The following is a 9,731-nucleotide window of genomic DNA, read 5'->3' as shown; positions in this document are numbered from 1 at the left end:
GACAGAGACAGAAAGAGAGAGAGAGAGAGAGAGAGAGAGAGAGACAGAGAAAGAGAGAGAGACAGAGAGAGAGAGAGACAGAGACAGAGAGAGAGAGACAGAGACAGAGAGAGAGAGAGACAGAGAGAGAGAGAGAGAGACAGAGAAAGAGAGAGACAGAGAAAGAGAGAGCGAGAGACAGAGAGAGAGTAGAACATTTCAATGTAAATAAATATACAATGAGAATAAAATCTCATTACATTAACATACATTAAATTTAAGTGAAAGTAAACCTGAAATCAAATCACTTGTTCTTGTTAAGAGGTGTTTCCAATAAAGTGGCCAGTGAGTGGAAGTACAGAAAGGGGTTTCTAATAAAGTGGCCAGTGGAAGTACAAGGGAGGTGTTTCCAATGAAGTGGCCAGTGAGTGGAAATTGAAGTTGTTGTTGTCAAAGTTTGTTGTTGTCATGGTTCCCGTTGCTATTAACTCCACTTCTGCTGTTAGTACTTCTTTAAGATATAATTTAATACAGTCACGCTAATGAGGAATCTTGAGAAAGCGAGACTAATATGAATTGAAGAGGAGCTTGTGAAAGAGCGAGAGACTGAGATACGGAATTAAAGAGAAGTAGAGGTGAAGAAAGAGTGGTAGGGGATATTTCTGGCCCCCTGCTCACTTGGTTGCCATAGGCGTCAGCTCTTTGTTGAAACAGCGGCCCATGAGGCTTCAGCACTAATCGATGGACAGCTCCAGCCCACCACCATTGATCAACAATTTATAAGGCATTGATTTGCAGCCTGCTGGGACTCGTTAGCTTCTGTATCAGAGCTGCTGCTATTCAGCAGCCCACAATTACACCACGCTCGACACACTCCACCACGCAGCACATACACAAGTCCCAAATGATGCCCTGTGTGCTGCACCAAGGGTGAATGGAGTTCAATTACTATGTAGTGCACAAGTGAAAAAAATGATGAAAAAGCCTGAAACTGAAATACATGATGCACTGAATTTACTGGATTTTAATGTGTAAATGGTTTCCAAATGAATAAAACATAAATATATATTACAAGGAAATGGAAAGGGTTTATAATAACGTGGTCAATGAGCATAAGTACAAGCAGGTATTTCTAATAAAGTGGCCAGTGAGTGGAAGTATGTGGGGTTGCTTCCAACAAAATGGACAGTGAGTGGAAGCAGAAGGGGGTGTTTCTAATAAAGTGACCAGTGAGTGGAAGCATATGGAGGGTTTCCAATAAGGTGTCCAGTGAGTCGAAGTACAAGGGAGATGTTTCTAATAAAGTGGCCAATGAGTGGGAATAGAAGGGAGATGTTTCTAATAAAGTGGCCAATGAGTGGGAATAGAAGGGAGATGTTTCTAATAAAGTGGCCAATGAGTGGACGTACAAGGGAGATGTTTCCAATAAAGTGGCCAATGAGTGGAAATAGAAGGGAGATGTTTCTAATAAAGTGGCCAATGAGTGGACGTACAAGGGAGATGTTTCTAATAAAGTGGCCAATGAGTGGAAATACAAGGGAGATGTTTCTAATAAAGTGGCCAGTGAGTGGACGTACAAGGGAGATGTTTCCAATAAAGTGGCCAATGAGTGGAAATAGAAGGGAGATGTTTCTAATAAAGTGGCCAATGAGTGGACGTACAAGGGAGATGTTTCTAATAAAGTGGCCAATGAGTGGAAATACAAGGGAGATGTTTCTAATAAAGTGGCCAGTGAGTGGACGTACAAGCAGGTGTTTCTAATAAAGTGGCCAGTGAGTGGATGGACATGGAGGATGTTTCCAATAAAGTGGCCAGTGAGTAAAGTGAGTAGAAAAACTCTTCTGCTGAGGTATCTTGAAGGTATGAGAATTTTTTTTCAGACATTTTGAGCTTCTTTGGGGTGAATCTTTGGGGCATGACTGTTTTTTAACTGGCCTCTTTCCTGTAGACACCTACCTTATACATCCACACACTGGCCACTATATTGGAAACACATAAAGCTGAACAGTTCTAGGTTTTGTGGATGGTAATTACTCCTCACCTTATCTTTGAAAAATAAAAACAAAGTCGTTCACATTGAGACAGGTGCAGTTATGAGTTGTTGGACAGGAAGGGAGATTAAGGATGGACAGACTGGTGGATGTGTGTTGTGAGCAGAACGGTATAGAGCTTTGTGATGAGAGCGCTGGAGCTTTGACATTTTGGATCTTTCTATCTGTTGAGGGGATTAAGAGCAGATCCATCGCTCTGAAAGACAAATCCACGGGGGCAGACGAGTGAAACGGATGGAGCGCAGTTATCCATCCTCCTTCCCCTCATCTCTCCATCATGTGTCATTGGCCACCGCAGTCAGGGTTTCTCTGGTCATTATTTCAGAACTCTTCTCCTCGTAATAAAGGTACAGGGAGATCCGAGGGGCGTTTGGGGAGGTGTGCAGGCTGAGCCCTGCTTTTTACCCTCAGCCTGTACAAGTGGCCTCACAGTCAGCATGCACGATAATCACTTGTAATAAGGCCATTCTTCAAGAAGAGTCTCAGCGAGGCGAGGCTTTGCCAAAAAGTAGATCTCATGGCCAGTCTCGGGTCCACATCCTCCACTACTCCTGAGATGTCTGGTCTAGTACTGGACACCTCTAGAGATTTTCCTTCAGGAACTCTGATCTGTTATGATTGTATGCATCACCGATTACGGCTTCGAGACATGTACAGTAAGAAGACTTTACCTCTTCGCCGCATTGTGGTTCAATTTTGGTCCTGTTCCTCTCGGTAAACCGCCTGCAATTTGCCAAGATCCCTTCGTTGCACTCACAATTTCAAGATCATCCCATTTTCAATGGGATTCAAGCCCAGAAGATTGGCTAGGTCATGCAAGCGCCTTCACCTTCTTTTTGGAAACACATCTAAAGACGTTTTGTCTGTATATTTGAAATCATTGAAACGTCCATCTTCTCCCCAGACACCGTTTCTTGGCCACTAAGATTCACCTCTAATATCTCCCAGTATTATTATTATTATTATGAATGATGTTCAATGCTCCAGTGCAGAGAAGCAGCTCCATGATGCTCCCACCTTCATACTTCACTGTGGGCGCTCTTGGGATTGTACGCCCAGCCCTTCTTTCTCTAAGCGTGATGGGCTGAGTTACTAAAAAGAGTTCTTTCTGTTTCTTCTGACAAGAGCTCTGATTTGTCTAAATGCTTGGTAGAAACATCAGGTGCACATCGGTTTTGTGTGGGGTATAGGAACAGAGATGATTGTGTTTATCTGTGTAACGGTTGTTCCTGGTACAATGAGGTCATCCTGCATCTCTTCTCAAGTGATGTTGGCTTCTCTTATACCTTCCCTATCATTAGTCTGAGAGCGTGCTGTGAAGATCTGCACGGCACATCTATGACTAGTTGTGGTTCCATGAACTTTTTACTTGCATGTTACTGAGCCAATTGTACTGACAGGGAGGTTGAAGGTCTTTATTATGCCGATGTAGCTTTTTCCATTTGAGTGTTGTTTATTAATGTTGTCCCTGAGGACTGTAGGAAGACCCTCCACCTTCTCCATGACTGCCACACCTTCTCCACCACTGTCTGTTATCATGACAACGAGTGCAACTGCATGAGAGTATTATTATTTGCAGCATGTAAGGACTGGTAGATGTCTTAAGGAGGTGTCTTAAACTGTAAGCCCTAAATTTACAGCTTTAAAGTTCTTTTAAAGCTGAAAGATTTAGGTTTATCATAAATTTCATTTTTATATTAAAACTTTATTTGAACAATGCTGTCCCCAGTTTTCAAGGCACTACATGGGGTTTTAGTCCATGGGCGGAGCCTTATTTTATCCATACCCCTGCATGGTAGAGCAAGAAGTGAGACTGCATCCCTGTGCCTCATTGCCACATGGTGAGCACTTAGGTCTCATTGTGTCGAAGGAAATGTGTCCCGAAGTCCCAAAGAATCATCAATACAGCATATATATGCTGGATAATATACTAAAACAAACCAAACAAAAACAAAGCTTCTTTCCCTTCATTGTATATTAAGTTAAAGCCGTCCTCATGTTGCCCTTTTTCCCCCTGAGCGCCAGCCCCCCATACTGTCAGTGCACAGCCTGTGTAGATGTTTTCAGGTGTCCTGCAGAGTTATTTCCTCGTCCTGCTGGTGCAGTGCTCCATCTCGGTGGTGATGGGGTGTGTGTGTGTGTGCAGCAGTCAGTGCACATGGTGAAGGACGGCTGTGCAGGCTGCTGACACACACACTCATTCAGCCAGAGGAGTGAACGATCCTGAATCTAACTTTAAACACTCTGACCAAAGCGGGTGGACAGATGAGCCGTCGCTGACGAGGCTACAGCTGCAGAGTCCAGATAAGAACTCACGCTCACCTGTTCTACTGCAGCACCAACTGACACCACAGATTAATAACACAACAACAGCAGGACAGACAGATGGACACTGCGCTGGCGAGTCTGTGATGGGAGGCGTGATTTCAGTGATTTAAGGGAAAAGCATAGTGCAAATAGCTCAGATCATCAATTACAATCACCTTAAACTGAGCTGAGAGGTCATCCATACTTCATAAACACTGACCCGATGATGCAGCCGTACACGACCGCTCACACCTGTGGATTAATAAACTTTTGTTACTGTTCGTACAATAAAAAGTTACACAATGTGGATGTAAATATTCAAATCTCTGTGTGTGGACTACATAGAACTTCAGTCTGGATATTAGTTTTATTAGAACTTCAGTCTGGATATTAGTTTTATTAGAACTTCAGTCTGGATATTAGTTTTATTAGAACTTCAGTCTGGATATTAGTTTTATTAGAACTTCAGTCTGGATATTAATCTAGTAGAATTTCATTCTGGATATTCCTTTTATAAGAACCTCATTTTCAATATTAATTCGTTAGAACTGTATTCTAGATATTAATCTAGTACACCTTTATTCTATAAATTAGTCTAGTAGATCTTCATTCTGAATAGTACTTTTATTTGAACTTTATTCTGGATATGAATTTTTTTAGAGCTTTGTTCTAAATATTAATCTGGTAGAAATTCATTCTGGAAATGAATTTTGTAAGAATTTCATCCTGGATATTCATTTTATTAATTCTTCATTCTGTATATATTTTTTTTTAGAGTTTCATTCTGGATATTCATTTTATTCCGTTTTCATTCTGGATATTAATTTTATTCAGTCTTCATTCTGGATATTAATTTTTCAGACCTTCATTCTGGATATTAATTTTATTCAGTCTTCATTCTGGATATTAATTTTATTCAGTCTTCATTCCTGATATTAATTTTATTCAATCTTCATTCTGGATATTAATTTTATTCAGTCTTCATTCTGGATATTAATTTTTCAGACCTTCATTCTGGATATTAATTTTATTCACTTTTCATTCTGGATATTAATTTTATTCAGTCTTCATTCTGGATATTAATTTTATTCAGTTTTCATTCTGGATATTGATTTTATTCAGTCTTCATGCTGGATATTAATTTTTCAGATCTTCATTCTTGATATTGATTTTATTCAGTCTTCATTCTGGATATTAATTTTATTCAGTCTTCATTCTGGATATTAATTTTATTCAGTCTTCATTCCTGATATTAATTTTATTCAATCTTCATTCTGGATATTAATTTTTCAGATCTTCATTCTGGATATTGATTTTATTCAGTCTTCATTCTGGATATTAATTTTATTCAGTCTTCATTCTGGATATTAATTTTATTAGACCTTCATTCTGGATATTAATTTTATTAGACCTTCATTCTGGATTTTAAACCTCAGCTCTGAATGGCTTATTTTTCTAATAACTAAAATCATGTTATATATTTATCTGCCACCGAGCTGCTTTCACCTGACTCTGAGCTTCTGAATGGTTCTGCTGGTTATGGGAGCAGCGCTGTGTTACAGGTGATAGGCAGTATAGCTTCTTCCTCCACAGCCCAGTTGTTCTCTCAGACTTTCTGAAGCCATATGGTTTGTTTGCAGTGCTATTCTGGGCTGAGACGAGAGCTATTTGGTATGGGCCTCAGCTCGGCCGCCCCGGGGCACTGAGGGCGAATGATAAAAGGCCGCACTCCTGCCCTCGCTATCCCTCTCTCGCTAATGGGAAGCGTCTCAATGCACCGGGCCGAACAGCTTGCCAAGCATATATGGGGTAAAGGGTCTAATTGCAGAATCACAGCACCGTATGGTTAGAATCCACCTCTCTATCCATCATGTGGAGTGATTTCATCTGAATACTCAGAGTGTGACAGATTTGCAAGCTTTAAAGTGGCAGTTTGGTAAAATGTCTAATTTGCACAACTGTCTTTATTGCCCGAATGTAGTCGATCCCCGAAGGCAGGTTTGGTGTCTGAAGTTTGCTTATTTAGCTTTGACGTTAATGTAGCTAACAAGTGATGGAAGTTAATGATCACCACCTGGAACCAGCTGCTTTGTTGTCGTCCTCACTGACGAGTCATTTCTGTTCATTCTCTTGGGAGTAATAACAATTTGATGACATAAGGCATCTGGATTACTCACAGTGACACTATCTGCCTTCCCTCTGCGTTCAATAAAATAATCTGGACAGCTTAAAAAATCAACCCCAAACAAGCAGCAGCTTTACACATAGACACATCCTTCAAGATGGACTCACCTCTCTTGACAGTACAGCAGCACCACCGTAAAAGGTGAATAATCACATGGGATGGTTACATTTTAAGTTTTAGACCGACAGACAGACAGACAGACAGATCTTTATTGGTCCCGAAGAGAAATTGCTGTGTTTCAAATAATAATAGACATAAGTTAAGTATAAGAGTAGAAATAAAGTACATCTATTTGCATATTTACATGGCATATGAGACAGATTTGTTGTATTTACATCACAGCAGGCACTGAGTGGTATGAGGAAAACTAGGAGTTGCATCAATATTACAGTGTGAAGTGCACAGTGAAAGTATCATTACAGTGACAGTTTTGATATACTGCACAGTGTTTATTAACAGGAGAGGAGATGTCGCTCAGCACATTTCAGACAGCAGGAGATCAGTACCGTCTCTGCAGTAAGGAGACTTGTTGTAGAGCCGTACAGCAGTAGGTAAGAAAGATCTCACACAGTGCTCTAACACAGCGGCACTGTAACAGTCGGCCACTGAATGCACTTCTTTTGGCTAGAGTGTCCCTTTAAGTGGTCTCAAATAGACTTACTGACACTGTGTGACACACTGTCATCAGTAAACATGAACAGAAGTATGGACCCCCATCTCCAAGTTGTCAGAAACCACATAAGCAGGTCTATTTTGAAGTTACCTAACAACTCAACAGGGTTTGTGATGACTTGGCATGCGCTGACTTAGTAACCGCACTAATCGGTGTACATGAGCTTCAATTGCTTATTAGTTACATTAGCCTCGTAGGTCCAGTGCAAAACTGGAGAAGTAAACGTCAGACGCCGAACATGCCTCAACATTTGAAGTGAGGGAGAGAAACATATAAATTTGCTCAAAACTGGCTAAAACTGTGATTTAAAAAATGCAAAAAGCAAAGTTTTCAGCATCCTGTCAGGTGAATGGAAACATATCAAGTGGACTGAGTGGTTCCTTTTCATATCCTCGAGCTCTCACTCTCTCTCTCCTCTCTTTTGTAACCTAGCACTTTTATTTTCGCTGGTTTGAATTCTCAGCAGAAAATTAAACCTTATATTCTTCCGTCCCCCACGTAGAGACGCATGCAGCGTGAAATTAAAGCCAAGGCCTTCTGATTCTAATATAAATGCTTTTCCCGGCCGGGCTGGAGTTCGTCCAAGGCAGCGAAAAGTAGACGCTATTATGTGGATATTTCCACAGGAGAAAAATAATCACTCGCTTGTTATCATGCATGATTCACCGTTAATTATCAAAACAGGCTGAGCTTAACGCGGTAGTGCAGCATACACGAGCTGAGAGGTCGGAGGATTCACTGAAAACACATTTCATTTCCCTCCTTATTATCAGTTCTGTCCTTTTTAGCAGCGGATCTTTAGAGCACAAGCCTCTTATGGCTGTGTAAATGTCTTATTATTTGTGTAAAGTAGCTACATGTAAAATTAATTAAGTCAGAAGGCTTGCAGCAGCATCAATCATGTTATTTCTAACAGTGTAAAAAATCTCTGGTTATTACTGTATGATATTGTAGCAGTATGAATGTATACTAGCAATGACAAAGAATTGATCACATGCACATATGTAATCTGATTTAAGTGATTACTGACTAACTGTGGAGGGATTTTAATCCAGTATGAATTTGCAGTGTGTGTAGTTTTACAGTCTGACAGTAATAATTGTGGAGTGATTTTAATCCAGTATGAATTTGCAGTGTGTGTAGTTTTACAGTCTGACAGTAATAATTGTGGAGTGATTTTAATCCAGTATGAATCTGCAGTGTGTGTAGTTTTACAGTCTGACAGTAATAATTGTGGAGTGATTTTAATCCAGTATGAATTTGCAGTGTGTGTAGTTTTACAGTCTGACTGTAATAATTGTGGAGTGATTTTAATCCAGTATGAATCTGCAATGTGTGTAGTTTTACAGTCTGACAGTAATAATTGTGGAGTGATTTTAATCCAGTATGAATCTGCAATGTGTGTAGTTTTACAGTCTGACAGTAATAATTGTGGAGTGATTTTAATCCAGTATGAATCTGCAGTGTGTGTAGTTTTACAGTCTGACAGTAATAATTGTGGAGTGATTTTAATCCAGTGTGAATCTGCAGTGTGTGTAGTTTTACAGTCTGACAGTAATAATTGTGGAGTGATTTTAATCCAGTATGAATCTGCAATGTGTGTAGTTTTACAGTCTGACTGTAATAATTGTGGAGTGATTTTAATCCAGTATGAATCTGCAATGTGTGTAGTTTTACAGTCTGACAGTAATAATTGTGGAGTGATTTTAATCCAGTATGAATCTGCAGTGTGTGTAGTTTTACAGTCTGACAGTAATAATTGTGGAGTGATTTTAATCCAGTATGAATCTGCAGTGTGTGTAGTTTTACAGTCTGACTGTAATAATTGTGGAGTGATTTTAATCCAGTATGAATCTGCAGCGTGTGTAGTTTTACAGTCTGACTGTAATAATTGTGGAGTGATTTTAATCCAGTGTGAATCTGCAGTGTGTGTAGTTTTACAGTCTGACCGTAATAATTGTGGAGGGATTTTAATCCAGTGTGAATCTGCAGTGTGTGTAGTTTTACAGTCTGACCGTAATAATTATGGGGTGATTTTAATCCAGTATGAATCTGCAGTGTGTGTAGTTTTACAGTCTGACCGTAATAATTATGGGGTGATTTTAATCCAGTGTGAATCTGCAGCGTGTGTAGTTTTACAGTCTGACCGTAATAATTATGGGGTGATTTTAATCCAGTGTGAATCTGCAGCGTTTAGTTTTTCAGGCTGGCAATATTAATTATAAAGCAAATGGCTGAACCTGAAGCCAACCTTGCTCTAGTCCACCTCTCGCCAATACAAAAGCAAAGACAGAGACAATAGAGCAGCACGTTGTTAATTAATGTGTTTTGGCACAAGGCTGATGTGAACTTCCAGGCAATGACCTTCTGTGGAATATGGGGACATTACACATACACCTCACCCTGAACCAAATAGCCAGCCCAAATTAGATCACACAACCTCCTCAGGTCATGCTTCAGTGTCTGGTTCTTGTGCTCGCATTCATTTTTTGGTGTGTTTCAAAGATCATCAAATTTTTTCCATACATTGTAATGT

This window comes from Pygocentrus nattereri, chromosome 9 (genome assembly GCF_015220715.1).
Source record: "Pygocentrus nattereri isolate fPygNat1 chromosome 9, fPygNat1.pri, whole genome shotgun sequence".
NCBI classification, from domain to species: Eukaryota; Metazoa; Chordata; class Actinopteri; order Characiformes; family Serrasalmidae; genus Pygocentrus; species Pygocentrus nattereri.
Note: the sequence above shows the minus strand (reverse complement) of the source record.